Here is a 22,969-nt window from a genome sequence, read left to right as displayed (position 1 = left end):
TCCTGGGTGGAGGCGCGAATGCAGGCTCAGGACCCAGGCAGACCTGGGTTCAAATCCTGCCTCGGCTGCCTGCTGCTGTGTGACCGTGGGCGGCTGGCGGAGCCTCTCTGAGCCTGTCTGCTCTGTGCTTGGGGTGAGGGCTGTTGAATGATCAGTGTGGGGCCTGGGCCACGTGGCTTCTGGCCCTGCAGGCCTTTAGTGACCATACCCAAGGCTCCTCGGCCGGCCGAGGGAGCCCTCGACGTGGGGGAGCCTCTCTCTGCAGAGCCCACAGGTTGTAGTGGCCGCTCAGCCCCGGGCAACTGGTGCTGGCCTCTCCATGAGCAAACTCACTCATCCTGAAAGTGAGACGGGCCCACGCAGGGTGAGCATCAGGGCAGAAACGCGGCGGATGTGTGGCTGAGGGGTGTCCTGGGCCACCTTGGAGGGGACACAGGGTTTGCACGTCCAGGAGCCGCTGTGGAGGGCCCTGGACGCTGGACGCCCACAGTAGGGCCGCAGAGGGGGCGCCTGGCCCCGGGTCCCCGGCCCGGGGAATCACGATGGCCAGGACTCGGGCCCTCACCTCGGCACCGGAGCCGCACAGTAACCCCGGGTTACGGAGGGGCCTCCTGACATGGCAAGGGGAGGCTGAGCACCCTTCACGCTCAAGGCTGCTTTCAAGGAGAAGGAGCTCCCCGCCTGGCAGAGGGAAGGCAAGCCCGCCGGGCCACAGCCCCTCCTCCCTGGAGGGGAGCGTAGCCCCGTCCCCCGCTCGGGGGCTGGGGGGCCAGGCAGGGCCTTTGGTGACCTCAGCCTCCCGCTCTGTAGAGGGGCCAGGGTGAAGCGCCCGGCCCTTCCCTCTCCCCACCTCAGTGACTGTGAGTGGTCAGTGAGACCTTCAGTGAGGCTGGCCACTCGAGCCCTTTCAACACCTAAGGCTAAAGCTTGCCCAAAATAAAACCACATGGGCACCATGTATTTCCCCTTCCCTGCCCTCCCCACAGCCGAGGGCCCCCCTCGAACTCTCAGGGGGTCCTAGCTTCCAGGGGGTCACATGCAGGCTCCCAGCCCCACTGCAAGGGATGTTCTGTGCCCCACGGACAGAGGGGTGGCGCTATGGGGCAGTGCCAGAGGAAGACTCGGAGCAGTGTCGGAAACAGAGCCATCCCGATATGGACTGGCCGTGAGAGGTAGTGAGCTCCCCGCCAGGAGCGGTAACCAAGCAGAGGTTAGAAGGCTCTGTCTCAGGGGTGTCACATCAGAGTCAAGAAGGCCACAGGATGACCTGGGGACCCACCGCCTGGGTGCCGAGCTTGGCCCTGGGGAAGGTGGGCAGGCCCGCGGGTACACCCAGCCGCCTCCCCGCCTCCTCCACTCTAGGGAAACCTGACCCTCTGGTTGCTTGAAAGATGAGTGGAACTTGGGTTTGATGTTTTGAAGAAGTGGCTTTTTATCAGAAAGTCCTCTGGGAGTCTGGGCCGCAACCAGTGAAATTATATCTGTTGTTTCAAGGAGGGGAGAAAACTTGGGCTGATGGTTATTGAGATTTATGGCTTCCCCTGAGCCTAATTGCCTCAGAATCTTCTTAACAGTTGTGCTAAGTGGCACTGAGGCTGACAACAAAGCAGGCGGCCGCTCAGCCTGCCCGCCGCCATCTCCCGTCCCGCCCCCTCCTACCTCTGCGCTCTCCGTCCTCCCTGCCCTCCCGCCTCTCCTCCCTCCCTCCCCCACCCCGCCTACACTGGGAGCTCCCTGGATGCACCACCAGGCAGGTGGTCGGGACCTCAGGCTCATCTCAGGAGAGAGGAGATGTGAAAAGCGGCTGGAGTTCAGGCCTCTGGATGAGCTTTGCTCCGCTTGCTGCTGTGTGGGGGCCCTGGAGGGGAAAGCGGGTCTTGGGGGGTGGGGGTGGTGGTGGCGATCCTGGCAGATAACCAGGCGGCCCCGCCGTGTCTCTGCCCCTCTGAGCCTCCCCAGGCTGGCGATGGTGTCCGTGCTGTGGGCCGTGCCAGCCAGGGTGGCCCTGCATCCAGCAGGTGCTCAACACGTGCTGCCGATCCAGAGGCAGCAGTGGGACCCCGGAGCGCAGCTCAGATCAGATACGGAGGAGCTCTCACCGGCTGCCTCAGTGGGAGTCAGTCGCCCATCTCTGGGGGTGTGTCAGGGGAGCTGCGTGACTCTGGGCCAGGACGCGGGAGGGGAGTCTTCTGCATCGAGGTGAGGCTGACCCAGGCTGATCCCCCTGACTGGGCGCGGGATCCCCCTCCTCCCGCGAGGCTGCAGCGCCCCTGCCTCCCTCCCTGTTCATCCTGAAGGCAGGTTGGAAGGGCAGGGCCTCTTTCCGTGGCTGCCTCCCCAGGGGCCCAGCTGGGAGTCTAGAGCATTTAGAGGAGGGGGCGTGGATGACTGAGGTTGTTGGGGACCACCCCGGGGTGGTGAGGCAGGAGCACCCTCCTCCCGGAGGCTGGTTTGAGCTCACGGTCGCGACTCCCGAGGTGAAGGCCGGCAGGGCTGGGGGGCCGCGCAGACCCCTGGACAGTAGAGAGTCACCCTTGGGCTGGGTCCACTGGGCTGCCTGCCCGTCAAGGGCTCTCCTGCCAGGAGGGTGGGGCTCAGACCACCTTCCCAGCCCCACGGGCACGAGGAACAGCCAGCCATGTCCCTCTGGGCAGGGCAGGGTGGGGTCTGCTCTGCCAAGGCCGCAAAGCTGCTGCGTTCAACTTGGTGTGGGCACTGCACGGCCTGCCTCCCTGTTCCTCCCAACGCCCAGGGATGAGGTGGGGCCTGGACGGGGCAGCCAGCTCCTCACGCCCTTTGATGGGATTAGGGCCCCTCCCAGGCCTCCCTGGAGGTGGAGGAGCTTCCCTGCTCACTGCAGCTGGGCTGGGCCTGGGCCTGGCTCTGGCTGGTGGCAAGCTGGTGGAGGTGAGCGGGGCACGTTCTGTGTGCGTGGCCTGCCTGCTCTCTTGTGTGCTGGGGATCTGCCACGCCAGGAGCCGACCCGCTGGCTCAGAGAAAGCAGCCTGCAGCCTGCCCGCCCAGAAGAGCCAACCGGCCCCCTGAGCCCCAGGCAAGGAAACCCCTGTTGGCCGTGGTAACTGAATTCTGGGTGATTTGTTACACAGCACGAGCTGACTCATACACATAAGTACTAGTATCATCTTCTGATGCCACCGATGAAGAAGCTGAGGCTCAGAGAGATTGGGTCACTCGCTTGAGGCCACCCAGCATGAGGAGGTGATGGAGAGTCAAGTCCAACTACCTTTCAGGCCTGGTGGGCTGTGTCAGTCTGGTGAGGGGCTTGACAGCTCTCGGGGTGCTGGGCTCAGGCCCTGAGTCTGGGGGGACACCTGGATTCGGGGGCCACAACCATCTCTACTGCTCCCTCTCTCGACCTGCGGGTTTTCTGGCCAGACACCAGGATCCAGCACATTTATCTGCCGGACGCCTTGCAGATGGAGCTGGCCAGGACTGCTCTGTCTGTCCTGAACCACTGTGGTGGCCGCCAGCTTGTACCTCGGCCACTTCGAGCTTCCACCCAGCAGCTGGAGGGATAAGCCTCGATCATCGACCTGACCCTACTACCCTCCGTGGCTCCCCAGTACCCTGAGGATCGAGTCTTGATTCATTATCACCTTATTATGACCCGAGAGGCCCTGGTGACCCGCCCCACGTGCAGCAGACCTAACTCACACTCACCACACACCCCACACATTCACGACACCCTTACACGCTCATGTTCACCCTCACCAATCCACTCATCCACACATGGTCAGCCTCACTCTCAGATCCACATACACCCACACACACATTCACGCTCACACATGCCCACACTCGCATCCACACTCACACACACGCTCAGTCTCCGGCCTTCTGGCCTCTGTACCTGCTCTTCCTCTGCCAGGAACGCCTCTGCCTGGCTGCCCTCACCAGCTCGGCCACACGGCCTCCTCCAGGAAGCCCTCCCTGCCTGCACTTGGCCAGCCCCATCTTCCTGGGTCGCAGCGCACGTCCCATGCACTTTGTCATTGGCGACAGATCCCGTGAGGGCGCGGCGCAGGTGCTCATTCAGCATTTACCACTGCTCGCCGCAGGGGGCTGCTGGGAGGGTGTGCAGGGCCCTCCCAGCCCCAGGAGTGAAGGGTGGTCTCTCTGAGGGCATGGGGGTCTCCCCAAGCCCCGCCTCCTAGCCTTCCCGGGATCCTCTAGGCTTCTGGGCCCCAGGGCTGTGATGGTGTCGGGTCTGATCTCGGGGTCTCTGGTCCCACCAGCCCCGTCTTGTGCCCCCACCCCGTGCTCCCACCTCCTCCTCCCCACGAGATCCCGAAACTGGCCAGTGGATGGAGCCGGGACACCCTGGCCATGCTGCCCTGCAGCCAGCTGTGAACCCAATAACCGAGCGGTCAGCTTGGCTGCTGAAAGCCCAGGTCTGTGCGATGGGGGGACTGGGGCCGTTCCCACGGAGGCCACGGAACACGAGGTGCTGTCCGTGAAGTACCCGTCCAGGGCTGGTTAAGCCTTCCGTGCGGGGATCCGACCCCCTCCTTCCCGGAGACGTTGTCTAGGCCTGGCCCCCACCCGCAGCGCTGACCTGCTCCCAGGAGCCCCACGGACGCCCCCACCCCACACGGAGGCGCCTTCGCTCCCCGGCCCCCACCTGCCACAAGGGGCAGGGGCCGCGGTGCGGGTGGGGCTGGAGGGCGGAGTGCCATCTCAGGGAGCGGGCCCGGGGGCGGGGCACGGAGGGCCCCAGGGACGGGCGGGCTGCCTTTCCTTGAAGCCTGAGTCACCAGTCTCGGAATCCTGGCCTGACCTTGGGTGCTGGGGTCAAGCCTCCCTGTTTGGGGGCCCCACCCTCCCAGCCGGAGAACCTGCAGGGACCCTGTGGGGCACCTCTGTGAGGATGCCGGCCGGCTGGGGCGGGCGGTGATGTGACCTCTGGGCAGCTGGCAGCAGGGCTGCGTGCAGGGGAGCCGAGGTCCTGAGGACTCGGGGTCCCCGTTTGTGGTGCGGATCCTGCAAATCTACCCTCTCCCCATGCACGTGCCAACCCGGCGCTGATGGTGAAACCGAGCGGGACCCCGGCCATGAACGTCTTTCCGTGTCCCCGTCTCTCGTTTGTAGGGATCAGGTTCCAGCTCCCGGGACCTCCCCTGAGCCCCAGAGGGCAGACTCAGACGGCTGTCGATCAGGGGAGAGCGGACGCAGAGATAAGAGGGGCCACCTGCAGCCAGATCAGAGGCTCGCAGGCCGGGTACACCCTGATCCTACCAGCAACTGCGTCCCCGAACCACGGCCATGAAAGTGAAGTCAAAAGTGAAGCTGCTCGGTTGTGTCCGACACTTTGCGACCCCATGAACCGTAGCCTTCCAGGCTCCTCCGTCCACGGAATTTTCCAGGCAAGAGTACGAGTCGGTTGCCATTTCCTTCTCCGAGGATCTTCTCGACCCAGGGATGGAACTTGAGTCTCCCACATGGCAGGCAGACGCTTTACCATCTGAGCCGCCAGGGAATTTAAAACTCCTCACTGAATCCTGTGTGCCCCTGTTGCGACTCACAGGTTTTCATTGTGCCCCTCTTTGTCGGGCAAAGCGACGAAGCTCTTCGTTTCCACGCACCCGGAGCTCTGTCTCCGAGATTCCATTTGGCACTGGCGCACGTGGGCCGAGTTGTCGGCACCAGCGGTGGGGCAGGGAGACACGACTTTTCACCAACCACACGTGTACCTGGTCCGAGACCCTAGGGCCTCACTCTGAGCAGAGGCCCCGAGGAGGGCAGGCTCCTGGGGTGAGAGAGAGAGAGAGAGCGTCCAGGCGGAGCTGCAGGGCTGAGCCAGGGACGGGGCGGCGCCGCACCCTTAGGACGCAGGGTGCCCCCAGCGCGCTGTGTGGCCTGGACGTGACCACGGTCGGGCTGGGACCAGCCCTCCCCCCCGGGGGCCCCAGCTCCGTGCCCAGCCGTGCGCTGGGTGCAGGGGAGACGGGTGAGCAGGTGAGGAGGGCCGGGCCAGCGCAGGCCCAGCGTCGCCTTCCAGAAGCACGGCTCTGATGTGACCCAGGGGAACGGACTGCAGGGGGGGACCCAGGCGTCCCCGTGTCCTTGGTCACGGGATGGGCCAGCCGCCCCTGCCCACACGCGCCGGTCTCATTGGGGCGCGAGTGACAGCGGCCGGATCCAACCTAGCAGAGAAGCCCATCGCCAAAAGCCCAGCCGGGCGAGAGAGAGCCAAGGTGCTGGGAGCAGGACGTGGTTCTCGGGGGCCCGGGGACGGTGGGTGGGAGGGTGCTGGGGGTTTGGGCCCGTTTCCGGCCGGGGAAGTTCTGGACCTTTCCGAGTTGGCGGTTTTGCAGAGCGGCACTCTGCGATGAGTCATCGTCATGTGTGCGCTTTCTGTAACTTTGTTACACTTTTTTGTTTTTCGCAGACGGCACCGCTTGCTGGGATCCTAGCTCCCCTCCCCAGACTGAACCTGGACCATCTGCAGGGAAGTTTGCTACACTTTAAGAACATCAAGGAGTTATATTTTAAGGGAGGGTGATCCCCCAGGGGAGCTCCTAGTTACCCCCAAGGCCCGGCACCCCTCAGGGTCTTTGGAAGGCTGGAAACTTCCCTGTCAGTCACGCAGCCACCGGCTTGTCACCCTGGAGACTGGGGTCAGAGTCTCAGCAAGCTGGTCCAGGCCTCCGCCATCCCCAGGCGGGCCCAGGAGGCCCCAGGGGGGCTCAGGTGAAGGGGAGATGGGGGCGTGAAGAACACGTTCTCCATGGGAGCGGCCAGATGGGGGAAGGAGCCCTGGTACAGCAGGAGGCATCTCGGGCCGGGGTCCGCTGCTCAGCCTCTCACTGGCTGCCCCTCCTACCCCCACCCTCCACTGCCCGCGGCCCCTCCTACCCCCACCCTCCGCTGCCCGCGGCCCCTCCAGGATGGGAGCCAGGCAGCTGCAGGAGGAAAGAACGTTCTCAGGCTATTCGTGTCCTAGTTACCATGGCAAACACTGGGGAAAAGAAAAAATCCACTCAAACTGTCCTGGTGCTGGACACGCAAGCACACCGTTCAGGTGAGGCTGGGTGCCTGCACCCGCATGTGCATGTGGGCGCGTGTGTGCACGTGTGGGCGTGTGCGCTCCTGTGCACGCTCTGCACATGCACACAATTGCCTCTAAAGAAACAGCTTCTTTAGAAAGAGGACAGTTTTTTTGAATTTCAATTGGCTGTCTCAACAATGTCCGTTTAATTAGCGTGTTTTGAAGGGGAAATGAAAGAAAATTATAATTCATCCGCGAAAATGGTTGTACGTGCTCAGCTCTTCTGGTGGGTTCCGGAGGAGCGCTCCAGGTCTGCAGAGCCCGAGCCCAGAGCGTCCAGGCCCGAGCAGGGAGGGGTGAGCCCACGCGGCCGGGGCGGGGGCCTCTGAGGGCCAGTCAGGCAAGCACCGGGAACCGGGACGCGGCAGGGGAGCAGGCTGAGGGTCCCCCGCGGACTTCGTGGGGGCCACGGGTGTGAGGCTGTGGCTGCTGTTCACCGCTAAGTTGTGTCCGACTCTTTGTGGCCCCGTGAACGATGCCACGCCAGGCTTCTCTGTCCTCCTGGAGTTCGCTCAGTCTCACGTCCAATGAGTCAGTGATGTTATCTAACCAACCTCATTCTCTGCCTCCCCTTTTTCCTTCGATCTTTCCCAGCATCAGGGTCTTTTCCAATGAGTCAGCTCTTCACATCAGGTGGCCAAAGTATTGGAGCTTCAGCTTCAGCATCAGCCCTTCCAATGAACATTCAGGACTGATTTCCTTTAGGATGGACTGGTTGGATCTCCTTGCAGTCCAAGGGACTCTCAAGAGTCTTCTCCACCACTGTAGTTCGAAAGCATCAATTCATCGGTGCTCAGACTTCTTTATGGTCCAGCTCTCACATCCGTACACGATACTAGAAAATGATAGTTTTGACTATATGGATCTTTGGGGGCAAAGTGATGTCTCTGCTTTTTAAAACACTCTGTAGTTGGTTATAGCTTTTCTTCCCAAGGAGCAAGCGTCTTCTAATTTCATGGCTGCGGTCACCGTCTGTAGTGATTTTGGAGCCGAAGAAAATAAAATCTATCACTGCTTCTTGGGTTTGAATTCTCACTTTGCCAGAACTCACCCAGACTGGGCTGTTCTACTTGTGAAACGTGCCAAAGGGCGATGACCGTGGGGCAAATCAATGATGATCAAAAAAGGCCTCATAAACCGCTGAGTCCTGGATCAACTGGCCCTGGGGCAGCTCTCTGTCCCATGCGAGGGCCAAGTCCTGGTCAAGCTTCTCTCCAAACGGGAGCATCCTTCCGGTGGCCCAGGCTCAGCGGTGCAGAGGACCAGGACCGCACTCCGTGGGTCCTCCCGGGCGCCTCCGGATTGCTCCAGGCTGCGACACGTGGAGGCCTCGCCACCCCGCCGAGGCTCCTGCTCCGCACAAGGGCCCCCGCTGGAGCCTCCTTCGGGGCTCCCGCTGCAGCCAGAAACATGCCTCCCCTCACCCACCAGGCTCCTGAGTCTCCCCACGGCCTGCGCGCCTCTGCGGGGCCCTCCACAGAGGGTGCTGGGGCCTGGGCTGGGGGCAGGGAGTCCCGGGCTCCCCTCTGCTCCTTGGGCATGCCATAGGTCTACGGGCAAGTCTTACCCAAGACACTAGGAGATCAGCTGTGTCACGTAGGGGACCTGGGTGAAAGGTGTGGGCCCCATTTCCAGAAGAGCGGGGCGCCTCCAACAGGAGGGTGCCAGGCAGCCTGCGTTTCCGGGTTCCACGAGGATCCCGTCCTTCTTCCTGAACGCCCAGCAGCCGGGTGGGAGCCAGGCCCCGTCCTCTGGCTGAACCCTAGACTGCTGTCACCACGCTGGAAGGCGAGGCGGGGGAGGCGCCGGCCACACGGGCCCGCTGGTAATGACCGGCTGCCTCTCGTCCCCGACTGGGACTGCAAAGTGGGGCCCTGGGGCGGGGAGACCCCACGCGCGCGTCTGCCTGTGCCCTCTGCACGCCTACCTCGGGCAGCCGGACGCGGCGGCCGCTGTGCCCACTCGCCTTGTCCGGCCCACCCCCAGCCTCCGCGTGGCATCCAGCGCGTCACACGTGCGTGAACTCATGAGGCGCAGATCAGCGTCCCATTTCACAGAGGCGAAAACTGAGGCCGAGAGGGTCTACACGCACATGGGGACGGTCAGAGGGAGCTGAATTCGACCCGAGTCGTTCTGACTGGAGGCCAGTGCTCCCTCCAGGACCCCCTTCTGCACACACCGTGTCCATTTTTCACCCCTGGGTGTCCACGCCACCCCCCTTGGGTGTCCTGCGCTCCCCGATCCCACCTGCTGTCCTGTCCCCCAGGAAGGGCAGTGGCCACGCCAGCCCGTGCCTCCCCCAGGCCCACCCCCGGGTGCCTTTTCCTCCACAGGCCTCAGCAGGAGTTAGAGGGACGGGTGGAGGGAAGGCCAGGGAGACAGCAGACTGGCAGATGTCCGGGAGGCCTGTCACAGAAGCCGTGGACTGTACCTTAGCACAAGGAGACACGCACTCCCGCGGCCCAGGTGGGGAAGGCCCAGCTCCCACACGCCGGCCGCGCTTCGCAGGGAGCAGGGCCGCTCCGGGATGGAACCTCGCCTCTGGGAAGGACATGAGCCCGGGTGCCCCCTGCCAGGCCCCTCTCCGGTACCCAGGCAGACATGACTAATCGAGCAGCGCCCCTTCTCCCGCAGAGCCTGGCTCCCCGCTCTCCCTGTGCAGCCAAGACCAGCTGATTGCAGCTGGCACCAGAGCCCGTCCTGGCCACACCAGCTGTAAGTTATTATTAAAACTAACTGAAGCCCAAATCTGCCAGCGTCCCAGCCTGCGGGCACCGCAGAGCACCTGGGGGAGGGCGGCTCAGACCTGCTCGCTGCCGGCCTTTCCCTACCGCCTGGCCAGCATCACCAGATGCCCAGAGCCGGGTGCCCCAAGGAGCTCTGCGGTCCACCCCAAAGGCTCCGTGCCAGAGTCGAGGCCCAGCCCTGCCCAGTAGCTGCCCTCTGGGACCAGGCAGAACCCCCCGGGCCTCAGCCACCCTTGGTTCTGGGTCCCACGCCCAGTGACGGGCCGGGGTCTCAGCCGGCGGCAGGCTGGATAGCTGCATTTGCCACAAGCAGGTGCAGGGCTCTGGGACCCCAGCAGAGCACACTGGGTGGTACCTTCTTTGTGGACAGCTGGGCGCTGATGCCCCTGGGACAGCCCTCCCCTGAGAGAGGTGCAGGCTGCCGCGTGCCCCGGGGCTGGCGCCCTACCCTAACCGTCACCCTGCCTTCTTGCAGTTCTCACGGGGCGTCCCCGAGTCGTGGTGGGGGTCTCACATTCTCTCGCTCTGCTTCTTGCTCAGTGGGGCCAGGCTGGTCCTCGCCAGAACCTCCCTCCCGCCACCCGACCAGCTCCAGGCTGGCCTGAGCAGACTGCTGCCTTCCTGGAGCCCTCGGTCACGGAGGCCCCTAGCTCTGCCTGGGCCTCAGTGTCTGTCACCTGTTTCCAAACAGCTTTGCCAGTGATGGGCCCAGACTCCCTACCGGGTGTCCCCAGGGCCCCGGGCTCCCGGGACCCTCCGGGTGAGGGTCGTCAGCGCTTGAGCAACGGGCTCTAAGCCTCCGCTTGGGGCGGGAGACCGGGTTCCGGCCTTGGAGCTGAGTCACACTGGAGGTTCCTCGGCCTCTCTGGGCGTTGCCGCCTGTCCCTGTGAAATGGAGTCATGCACCTGCCCCCGGGGTGTGCGGGAGTCACGGGGAAGACCAGAGAACAGGCCCCTTAGGGTGACCCTCTGCCCTGCGGCACGGGGATCGAGCCGTCCGAGGAGCGAGGGTCTGATGTAATGAGACGCGGTGTGTGGTGCCTGGCACGGGGCGGTGGGCGCTGCTGCTAAGGTTGGTGCCCCCGCGCTCCACGGTGAGGGGACAGCCGCCTGCAGGCTGTGGGGCCGGGAGCCACCTGCCCTCCGCACAGACACACAGGGAGCCCTCTGTGCTCGGAGCCGCCACCCGCCGCCCCCCAGGTCGGGCCCCCCCTGCTGCTAGCCGTGGCAACTGCCCGCTCCGGGCTCCCGGCCACACGCAGTCCCGGGCCGCCCCCTCCACCCCACTGAAAGTCAACAGACCCGTTTTAGCAAACGTGGAAGCCGCAGAAAAACAGAGAGGCGTAAACAAAATCCCCATAGGCCCCCTCCCCAGCCCGGCCTCCGGAGTTGGCTCCCTTCTGGATTATTCCTGCCTGGTTCTCCTCCTCACGTCCTGATGAAGCCCTGAGCCTTCCCCCTGCAGCGGGTGCCGTGTCCGGGGCGTTGGTGCTCAGCACACCCGCAGCCCCAGGCCCTCCTGACGCTCAGCGCTCAGACGGGGACACTGGGTAGCCTGGGGGGTATGTGGCCCCAGGGGACCTGCGGGGCTGTGGACCCAGGTGTGGACCCCAGTCCGCCTGGCCCCCGGTCGGGCCCTAGTCACCACAGGGCTGAACCACAAGTGACCTGCTGCATAAACATCGGGTCGAGGGAAACGTCCACACCTTCCCAGAGGCTGGTGGGGCCAGTGGGCTGGCCAGGCTGTGCTTCTCAGGGCTGGGGGCCACGGTGACCCCGGGGGCCTTCCTAGGGGCAGCTGAGCAGCTCTTGGACCCAGGGGGCCACAGCCGGAGCTCTGGCCACTGCCCTCCCTCTGGAAGCCAGGCAGGTTTGGCTCTCTGTCCCCCGGTTTTTTTCTCTCCAGCTGCATGGCTGTGTCCAGCCTGGGCAGGGAAAGAGGCAGCGGCAGCGGGTTGGCTCCCGGGAGCGCCCACAGCAGTCACCCCCCTCCCAACGCTGGCAGCAGCTCCCAGCACGCCCAGCGCCCCCGCCTGGCCCCCACCTGGCCCCCGCCTCGCCCCCACCTCGCCCCCGCCTCGCCCCCATCTCGCCCCCGCCTGGCCCGCCCTGCCCCGGGATTGCCTTCCAGCTTGGTTAGCTGGCCCGTGGACAGGGCTGTCTCCCAGGTGAGCACGCCTTAGAAAAATGACTTCATTATCACCTTCGGCAGCTTGGAGCCAGGCGACGGATGCGTGTGGCTGCGGAGGGGCAGGCGGTGTGGACGTCCCCCCTGCCGTGCCTCGGGCAGCTGGGCCCCGGGTGGCAGGAGGGCCTGGGGACCCCTGCCGGAGCAGGCCCGCGGAGACAGATCTGTGGGCCCGGGGGCTGGAGGGAAATATTGCATTATGATAACAAATCACTCCGCTGATTGGAACTTAATTACGTCTCTTTTATCTTGGTGACAGTTACGCACCTGGGCTCAAGGCTGGCCTGGGGGTGGCGGGGGTGGTCATCCCCCGGGGATTAATGAAGCCATGCCGTCCTCCGCGGCCCTAGAGGAAGCCATGGCGGGCCCCTCCTCCTCCTGGGCAGGCCAGACAAAGCGGGCTTCTCCCGCCACAGAACGAGTCACCAGGGTCTTGGCAGGGGGTGGGGGGAGGCAGGGTGGTCAGGGGGCCTGCCCAGTCCTGCCCAGGGCAGCAGGGGGGCTCACGGGGCCTCCGTGCACCCCGGCCTGGGGCTCAGCACCGCGGGGTGGGTGGCTCCGGGGGGTGGGCCGCGGGCCGCTGGGCCTCCAGGAGTACTGGCCGACACCGGAGAAGTTCCGTTCAGAGGGTGAAATCCACCTTTCTGGGGGTAAACGTATCCTGTGCGGAGTCGTCTGGAATGGCTTTGGTTTGAGAAACTGTCCCAGGAACTAACAAAATCCCGGCGTCCTGGAGTTTCCACAGCTGTCCTACGGCGGCTTTTCCCAGCCTGGGAGAGTTCAGATCCTGGGATGTGAGTGTTAACCCCAGTGGCCTCACCCGGCTCCTTGATGCGTGGCCTTCCTGGGTCTCGGGCGCCTCACCTGGAGAGTGGGGGGAGGCCCCGGGCGTCCGGGCCTAGGATGAGCCGGAGCTCTCACCCAACCTGGGGCTGCGGCTCGCCGTGTTGGCTGACAGGCCTCCGGGGACCCTCCTTCCAGGACCCATGAGTGGTCCCGGGGCACGAAGGTGGAAACGGAGGCACGGAGCGGTGCCCTCGCCTGCCCAGGCCACGCAGCTGCCAAGCGGCAGGGGCAGGATTCGAGCTGGGAGCCGGGTCCCAGGTCTGCTCTGGGGGACAGGTCTCCTGTCTGGACACCGGCAGGCTGTTATCACTCACACGAAGGCGGTTCACTCGTCAGACAGTAAATATTCTCTGCACGAGGGGCAGACATGAGGGGCAAATCGAAGGGGTATTTGGGTGGGAGAACGTGGTTCCCAGGCCAGGCCCAGGGCAGGGCCGATGGCTCCAGCATGATTCAGACCCTGGGGCTCTCCTGACCGTCTCTGGGCCCCGCTTGGGCCGGGGCAATTCTGGGGCTGTTTTGCGCCCCACCTCTCTGCCCGGTCATAGAAGCTGGGGCTTGGGGGAGCGTCATCCCCTGAGGGGCTTGGGGGAGTGTCACCACCTGGGGGGCTGTCTAGGGTCCCAGGCAGGAGCTCCTAAGGCCGTCTCTTCCGCTCCTCCGGGCGACGGCGTCTGGGTGGGTCCCCTCCTGCCGCTTCCCCCAGAGGCTGCTGAGCGGGCCACACCAGTCTGCCTTCTGATGGAAACAGCAGGGGCAACCCCGGCAGAGTTAGCGTCGTTTCATAGACTGGCTGATGGCCGCTGAGTCATCGCATGGGGCGATCCATCACCCGGGCCGCTGATGGCAAGAGCCGGGCGCGTTGCTGTTGCTTTGGGGACAGGGGGTGGGGGGGCGGGGCAGGCCTTGGTCTCCCCGCTTCCCGGCTGGGGCTGGACCCTCGCTGTGCCGCTGGGGGTGGGGAGGCAGGGGGCGGCCGTGGCTGGGAAGTGCTTGTGCACGCGGTGCACGTGGGCGTCTGTGGGTGTGAGCCTGCTCGGGGCTGTACACAACCCTGGGGGTGCCCGTGTACCCCAGCTGAGCAGACACTGGGGCCTGGCTCCCGGCTCGAATCCCGTATAAACACGCCTTTACCGCCGGTGTCTGCCTGCGGATGTTGTTCAGATGTGGCCTTCAGGGGGTCTGAGGCATGACTCGGAGCTGGAGGGGGCCCCAGACCTGCGTGTCATTCACCCCCAGGCGCGTCCCAGCCTCGATCCTCTCGTCTGAAGACGGTGACGATGGCGGAGCCGATGTGGCAGAGTGACATGGTGCTGACATTGTGTGTGTGTGCGTGTGTGTGCCTGTGTGTGTGTGCGCGCAGAGATTTATCGTAGGGGACTGGCTCACGAGATCACGAAGGCAGAGCGGTTCCCCCGTCTCCCGTCTGGGCGCTGATGGTGTCAATCCCAGCCTGAGCCCGAGGGTCTGAGAGCTCAGAGCTGGTGCTGTGAGCTGGTGCCCGGGGGCCAGAGTGGACCGATGCCCCGCCTCCAGCTCTGGCAGAGAGCACGGCCCCCGTCTCTGCCTTTCTGCTCTACTCAGGCCACTGGCGGACTGGCTGACGAGGCCACCCGCACTGGGACGGCAGTCCAGTCTACGATGTCCACCAGTGCCCACGCTCGCCCCGCCTGGAGACAGCCTCACGGACGCGCCCAGAGTCACGTCCAACCAGCTGCCTGGACACTGCGTGGCCCAGACACGTGGACTCGTCACGTTAACCCTCACAGTGGGCTGCTTACGAGCAAGCGGTCACTGGCGTCAGCTCTTGTGGGCTTTTCGGGTGTGCGTGTGCGGACACGTGCGTTTGCAAAGATTTCCCTGGGTGTGCTCATATGTGGGCTTGGTGCAGCGTGTCGAGGGGTGGGGTCGGGTCCCAGGGCCTCCAGGGCCGTGGGAAGGAGCAGAGGCCACCGGGACCCCACATCTGGCACCACCGGGGGACGCGAGTGGGAGGAGCCTGGCCCAGCCCCACACCAGGGACTCGTCCCTCAGACCCTCTGGCTCAGACGACACCCTCGTCCCCCAGCCCGAAAGGGAACAGATGTGTTTGTTTCAGTTCAGTTCAGTCCCTTAGTTGTGTCCGACTCTTTGTGACCCCAAGGACTGCAGCACGCCAGGCCTCCCTGTCCATCACCATCTCCCAGAGCTTACTCAAACTCATATCATGCCCATCGAGTCGGTGATGCCATCCAGCCATCTCGTCCTCTGTCGTCCCCTTCTCCTCCTGCCCCCAATCCCTCCCAACATCAGGGTCTTTTCCAATGAGTCAATTCTTCCCATGAGTTGGCCAAAGTATTGGAGTTTCACATTCAGCATCAGTCCTTCCAATGAACACCCAGGACTGATCTCCTTTAGGATGGACTGGCTGGATGACCTTGCAGTCCAAGGGATGCTCAAGAGTCTTCTCCAACACCACAGTTCAAAAGCATCAATTCTTCTTCACAGTCCAACTTTCTTCACAGTCCAACTCTCACATCCATACATGACCATTGGAAAAACCATAGCTTGACCGGATGGACCTTTGTTGGCAAAGTAATGTCTCTGCTTTTTAATATGCTGTCTAGTTTGGTCATAACTTTCCTTCCAAGGACCAAGCGTCTTTTAATTTCATGGGTGCGATCACCATCTGCAGCCTAGAAAAATAAAGTCAGGCACTGTTTCCCCATCTGTTTGCCACGAAGTGATGGGACCAGATGCCATGATCTTAGTTTTCTGAATTTTGAGCTTTAAGCCAACTTTTTCACTCTCCTCTTTCACTTCCTTCAAGAGGCTTTTTAGTTCTTCACTTTCTGTCATTAGCGGTGGTGTCATCTGCATATCTGAGGTTATTGATATTTCCCCTGGCAATCTTGATTCCAGCTTGTGCTTCATCCGGCCCAGTGTTTCTCATGATGTACTCCGCATACAAGTTAAATAAGCAGGCTGACAATATACAGCCTTGACGTACTCCTTTCCCAATTTGGAACCAGTCTGTTGTTCCACGTCCAGTTCTAACTGTTGCTTCCTGAGCTGCACTCAGGTTTCTCAGGAGGCAGGTCAGGTGGTCTGGTATGCCCGTCTCTTGCAGAATTTTACAGTTTGTTGTGGTCCGCACAGTCACAGGCTCTGGCGTAGTCAACAAGCAGAAGTAGGCGTGTTCGTTTACACACCCGGAAACTCGGGTGTCCCGGCCAGATGAGCAGTCTGCACTTCAGAGCCTCGTGGAGCTCGGGCCCCTGACTTCCGGCGGGTCACTGTTGGCCGCTCCTTGGTCGACACGTGGGAGGTGAGCGCAGCCTGGAGCCACGCGGGGCTGCCTCTCTGTGGGATGCCAGGCGATCTCAGGTGCGGGGTCCGGCACGTCACCCTGATATCCACGTCAGCTTCGCTCCACGCAGCGAGTCCATTCAGGGCCGGTGGGAGAGGTCGGCCCAACACCTTCCTGCGGCCCCTCCATCCCAGAAAGCTGGTGGGAGAGTCGTGCAGGCACAGAGAGTGACAAGGCGCTCGTGGATGCTCCCCTGGCCCGGGTCTCACCTCCGGCCGGCTGTTACCTGCCCTACGAAGGTGTGTGCGACCCCCTGCCCTCATCAGGGAGGTGGGGCAGGAGGGCAGGTGTCAGACCCTGCGCAGACCCTCCGGCCGCCTGCTCCTGCAGGCCTGGGTCTGCCCAGGCAGGGAGGGGCCTACAGCGGTCTCTCCCCTCACGCTGCCCTCGCTGTCTCATCGCCTCTGTCCCCCCAGCCCTGAGTGCACGGGACCAGAGACAGATGGAGATGTGCGCACGGGAGACGCCTCACAAGCACGCCCAGGCTCCCAGAGGCGGCGAGGGTCTCGGAGGAGTCCGTTTGATCTGCACGGTTCCTAACAAGCTCGGGGTGACCTCTGGAGCCCCAGCTGTGGCTGGAAGTGGCGCTTCCAGATGGTTCTTGGGGACGGTTTTCACAGACACCTGACCACTGAGGACCTGACCCTACGAGACAGAGGCCCCGCTCCGTCCGGCTCGCTCAGCAACCGCCACCAGGAATGGACATGTCCATGCCCCAAGCCCCCCGTACCCGAGTCGACGGTTTAAGCCACCGGCCTGAACCTCCCAATGACTCTCGTGAGGAAGGCCGACTGATGGAATGAAGACTGTGGCTGCCCTCCTGGGCTGCGTGGCGGGGTGAGGCTCGCGGGCCAGCCTCAGCTGCTCCGTCGCCTGTCCGTGGAGCCCCGGGCCTCGTGGACCAGGCGGGTGGACCTCGGTGGCAGGCAGGCGGAGGGGCCACGAGGTCTGAGCCTGCAGTGTCCTGGGCCGGGTGCGGGTGCGATGATCCCGCTCAAGGTCTGCACCCAGCCACCTGAGACGTGACTCTTCCCGGGAACGGCAGCCCTGCTGCAAGTCTGAATGTTGGCCGGGAGGAGGAGGGCCCGGGGCGGGGGCGCTGGGACGAGTCCGGGTGCACGCAGGGGGGTGTCAGGGGTGTGAGCGCCTGCAGGGTGGGGGGGGGGCAGGCCCGAGACGGGGCGCGCCTCCCCCAGCCTCTCTGCTTCCCGCAGAGCCGTCCCATTGAGCCCAGCGCCCCCAGCCCCCGAGAACAAAGCCCCAGGCCCACTTTCATCTTCTCTGCTCAGGGTCCCATGGGGAGGGATGAACAAAAGCCTGATGCAGCATCCCTTCCCGCCCCGTCACCCTCTGGCCACCCTTTTCTTCCCTTTATAATGTACTTTAATAGGGTCAGACCAAGATGGATGGCTCCAAGCCCTGGCAGGGGCGGGGGCGGCGGGGCTGGAGCTGGGACTGACCGCCAAGAGGTGTCACCCTTGAAGGCTGAAGTTGGGGTGCCCTCTGTCTCCTGGGGGACCAGTCTGGGCCTCTTGGGGTGCTGGGCCCTCAGCCTCGATCCTGGCTCTGGTCTTCTCCCGACCCACCGCCCCCACGCCCCTGGCAGTCAGCCAGGCCATGTGTGGGCCCAGGGGTCCAGTCCTGAGCTCAGCTCTGGTGTGGGATGGTAGGGGCAGACCCCGAGTCACTGCCCCCATGAGCCTGGACTCTTCCCGTCATCTGCCAGATGCTCGTTCACGCCTGGCGGGCTCCTCACTCACTGCTTGTCCTCATCAGCCCAGCGACTCACTTCTTGTTCTTCAGTCCCTCAGTCACGCCCGACCCCTTGCGACCCCACAGACTGCAGCACATGAGGCTCGTCTGTCGTCCACTGTCTCCTGGAGTCTCCTCAAACTCATGACATGGAGTCGGTGATGCCATCCAACCATCTCATCCTCTGTCGTTCCCTTCTCCTCCCGCCTGCAACCTTTCACAGCATCAGGGTTTTTTCCAGTGAGCTGGCTCTTTCCATCAGGTGGCCAAAGTGTTGGAGTTTCAGCTTCAGCATCAGTCCTTCCAATGAACACCCAGGACTGATCTCCTTTAGGATGGACTGGTTGGATCTCCTTGCAGTCCAAGGGACTCTCAAGAGTCTTCTCCAACACCACAGTTCAAAAGCATCAATTCTTTGGCACTCAGACTTCTTTATGGTCCAACTCTCACATCTGTACCTGACTCCTGGAAAAACCATAGCTTTGAGCATATGGATCTTTATTGGCAAAGTGATGTCTCTGCTTTTTAATTTGCTGTCTAGGTTTGTCAAAGCTTCCCTTCTAAGGAGCAAGCATCTTCTAATTTCATGCTTGCAGTTACCGTCTACAGTGATTTTGGAGCCCAAGAAAATAAAATCTGTCACCGTTTCCACTGTTTCCCCTTCTATTTGCCATGAAGTGATGGGACCAGATACTGTGATCTTAGTTTTCTGAATGTTGAGCTTTAAGCCAAGTTTTCACTCTCCTCCTTTACCCTCATCAAGAGGCTCTTTAGTTCCTCTTCACTTTCTGCCATGAGGGTGGTGTCATCTGCATTTCTGAGGTTATTGAGGTTATTGAGGTCTTGATTCCAGCTTGTGCTTCCTCCAGTCCAGCATTTCTCATGATGTACTCTGCATATAAGTTAAATAAGCAGGGTGACAGTTTACAGCCTTGATATACTCCTTCCCCAATTTTGAACCCGTTATGTTGTTACATGTCCAGTTCTAACTGTTGCTTTTTGACCTGCACACAGATTTCTCAGGAGGCAGGTCAGGTGGTCTGGTATTTTATCTCTTTAAGAATTTTCCACAGTTTGTTGTGATCCATAAGTCAAAGGTTTTGGCATAGTCTCTGAATAAGAAGTAAATATTTTTCTGGAACTTTCTTGCTTTTTCTATGATCCAAAGAATGTTGGCAATTTTGTTCCTCTGCTTTTTCTAAACCCAGCTTGTATATCTGGAAGTTTTCAGTTCACATACCGCTGAAGCCTAGCTTGAAGGATTTTGAGCATCACCCTGCTTGTATGTGAAATGAACACAATTGCACAGTAGTTTGAACATTCTTTGGCATTGCCCTTCTTTCGAATTGAAATGAACACTAACCTTTTCCAGTGCTGTGGCCACTGCTGAGTTTTCCAAATTTGCTGGCACATTGAGTGCAACACTTTAAAGGCATCATCTTTTAGAATTTGAAGTAGCTCAGCTGGAATTCCATCGCCTCCACTAGCTTTGTTCGTAGTGATGCTTCCTAAGGCCCACTTGACTTCTCACTCCTGGATGTCTGGCTCTAGATGCGTGATCACACCATCATGGTCATCTGTGTCATGAAGACCTTTTTTGTACAGTTCTTTTGTGCATTCTTGCTGCCTCTTCTTAGTATCTTCTGCTTCTGTTAGGTCCATACCGTATCTGTCCTTTATCACTCCCACCTTGCATGAAATGTTCCCTTGGTATCTCCAGTCTTCTTGAAGAGATCTCTAATCTTCCCTATTCTGTTGTTCTCCATTTCTTTGCATTGTTCACTTAAGAAGGCTTTCTTATCACTCCTTGTTATTCTTTGGAATGCTGCATTCAGTTGGGTATATGTTTCCTTTTCTCTCTTGCCTTTTATTTCTCTTGTTTTCTCATTTATTTGTAAAGCCTAAAATTCTCCAAGCCAGGCTTCAACAGTATGTGAACCGTGAACTTCCAGATGTTCAAGCTGGTTTTAGAAAAGGCAGAGGAAGCAGAGATCAAATTGCCAACATCCGTTGGATTATCGAAAAAGCAAGAGGGTTCCAGAAAATCATCTATTTCTGCTTTATTAACTATGAAAAAGCCTGTGACTGTGTGGATCACCACAAACTGTGGAAAATTCTTAAAGAGATGGGAATACCATACCACCTGACCTGCCTCCTGAGAAATCTGTATGCAGGTCAAGAAGCAACAGTTAGAACTGGACATGGAACAACAGACTGGTTCCAGATCAGAAAAGGAGTACGTCAAGGCTGCGTGGTGTACCCTGCTTATTTAACTTATATGCAGAGTACATCATGAGAAACGCTGGGCTGGATGAAGCACAAGCTGGAATCAAGATTTTCATGAGAACACTCACCCTCAGATGTGCAGATGACATCACCCTCATGGCAGAAAGTGAAGAAGAACTAAAGAGCCTCTTGAAGAAAGTGAAAGAGGAGAGTGAAAAAGTTGGCTTAAAGCCTAACATTCAGAAAACTAAGATCATGGCATCTGGTCCCATCACTTCATGGGAAATAGATGGGGAAACAGTAGGAACAGTGTCAGACTTTTATTTTTTGGGGCTCCAAAATCACTGCAGATGGTGATTGCAGTCATGAAATTAAAAGATGCTTACTTCTTGGGAGAAAAGTTCTGACAAACCTAGACAGCATATTAAAAAGCAGAGACATTACTTTGTCAGCAAAGGTTCATGTAGTCAAGGCTATGGTTGTTCCAGTGGTCATATACGGATGTGAGATTTGGACTATAAGGGAAGCTGAGTGCCAAAGAATTGATGCTTTTGAACTGTGGTGTTGGAGAAGATTCTTGAGAGCCCCTTGGACTGCAAGGAGATCCAACCAGTCCATCCTAAAGATCAGTCCTGGGTGTTCATCGGAAGGACTGATGCTGAAGCTGAAGCTCCAATACTTCGGCCACCTGATGTGAAGAACTGACTCATTGGAAGAGATGCTGATGCTGGGAAAGATTGAAGGTGGGAGGAGAACAAGAGGACAGAGGATGAGATGGTTGGATGGCATCACAGACTCATTGGACCTGAGTTTGAGTAAACTCTGGGAGTTGGTGATGGACAGGGAGGCCTGGCGTGCTGCAGTCCATGGGGTTGCAAAGAGCTGGACATGACGGAGCGACTGAACTGAACTCTAAAGCCTCCTCAGATAACCACTTTACCTTCTTGCATTTTTTTTTCCATTGGGATGGTTTTGGTCACTGCCTCCTGTACAATGCTACAAACCTCCATCCATAGTTCTTCAGGCACTCTTTTTACCAGATCTAATCCCTTGAATCCATTCTTCACTTCTACTATATAATCATGAAGGATTTGGTTTAAGTAGTACCTGAATAGTCTAGTGGTTTTTACTTTCTTTAATTTAAGTCTGAATTTGGCAATAAGCAGTTCATGATCTGAGCCACAGTCAGCTCCCAGTCTTGTTTTTGCTGATTGTATAGAGCTTCTTTATCTTCGGCTGCAAAGAATATAATCAATCTGATTTCAGTGTTGACCATCTGGTGATGTCCATGTGTAGAATCTTCTCTTGTGTTGTTGGAAGAGGGTGTTTGCTATGAGCAGTGCGTTCGCTTGTTAAGACTCTGTTAGCCTTTGCCCTGCTTCATTATGTACTCCAAGGCCAAACTCTCGTATTACTCCAGGTATCTCTTGATTTTCTAATTTTCCATTCCAGTCCCCTAGGAAGAAAAGGACATCTTTTTTGGGTATTATTTCTAGAAAGTCTTATAGGTCATCATAGAACCGTTCAGCTTCAGCTTCTTCAGCCTTAGTGGTGGGGCATAGACTTCAATATCATTACTGTGATATTGAATGGTTTGCCTTGGAAACAAGCTGAGATCATTCTGTCATTTTTGAGATTGTATCCAAGTTCTGCATTTCAGACTCTTGTTGACTATGAGGGCTACTCCATATCTTCTAAGGGATTCTTGCCCACAGTAGTAGAAGTAATGGTCATCTGAATTAAATTCACCCATTCCAGTCCATTTTAGTTCACTGATTCCTAAAATGTTGATGTTCACTCTTGCCATCTCCTGCTTGACCACCTTCAATTTACCTTGATTCATGGACCTAACATTCCAGGTTCCTATGCAATACTGCTCTTTACAGGATCGGACTTTACCTTCATCACCAGATGCATCCACAGCTGAGCTTCATTTCTGCATTGGCCCAGTCTCTTCATTCTCTCAGGGGCTATTTCTGCACTTTCCCACCTCCTGACTACTCTCTGTAAATCCCCTTGGTCATGGTCACCTGCTCACCTGCTTGGTCTGGTCACATGATCAGAGGTCACGGCCTCTGATCTCTCCCGTGGTCCTAGCGGGCAGATGGTGGGGTCCCTGCTTCACAGATGAGGAGGCTGGGCCTCTGGGCACAGAGGTCATGGCTGAGCGACAAGGTCAGGAGTACTTTTGTCCTGGCGAGGGCCTCCCTGGCCCATGACTTCATGGGAGACAGGCCCAGGCTCACCCTCTGAGCAGCAGGGAGACGGGACTTGGAACTGGGGGCTCGGGTACTGGGCAGGCCTGTCTTTGTTCAGGTAACAAAGGTGCACAGTCTCCCTCCCAGAGATCCAGTCACAAACTGAACTCACACAGTGAATGGAGGGGTTGGCGTTTCCCTTAACAAGCTTCTTTGACTGGGTTCTCCTTCCTGGGGGGTGGGGGCAGCTCTATCCACGGCCGCCAAGAGATGGAAACAGCGCATGTGTCCATCAGTGGGTGAGGGGATAGCCACACGTCTATCCATGCGGTGGAGTACTGCTCAGCCACGAAAGGGGAGTTCTGACACCTGCTACAGTGTGAGCGAACTTTAGAAACACCACGCTCTCTACAGGAAAGAGGCCAGATGCAAAGGGCCCGCGTTGTGTATCCCCACTTAGTTCAGCATAGGCGAAGCCACAGAGACAGCGAATAAGCGGCTGCAGGGGCTGCGGGAGGGGTAGCGGGTGTGACAGCCGGATGGTGCAGGGTGTCTCAAGGGGATGAAAATGTGGAGTTAGTGATGACGAACGCGCAG

This window comes from Muntiacus reevesi, chromosome 3, assembly GCF_963930625.1.
Source record: "Muntiacus reevesi chromosome 3, mMunRee1.1, whole genome shotgun sequence".
In the NCBI taxonomy this organism is placed as follows: domain Eukaryota; kingdom Metazoa; phylum Chordata; class Mammalia; order Artiodactyla; family Cervidae; genus Muntiacus; species Muntiacus reevesi.
This window is presented reverse-complemented; position numbering follows the sequence as displayed.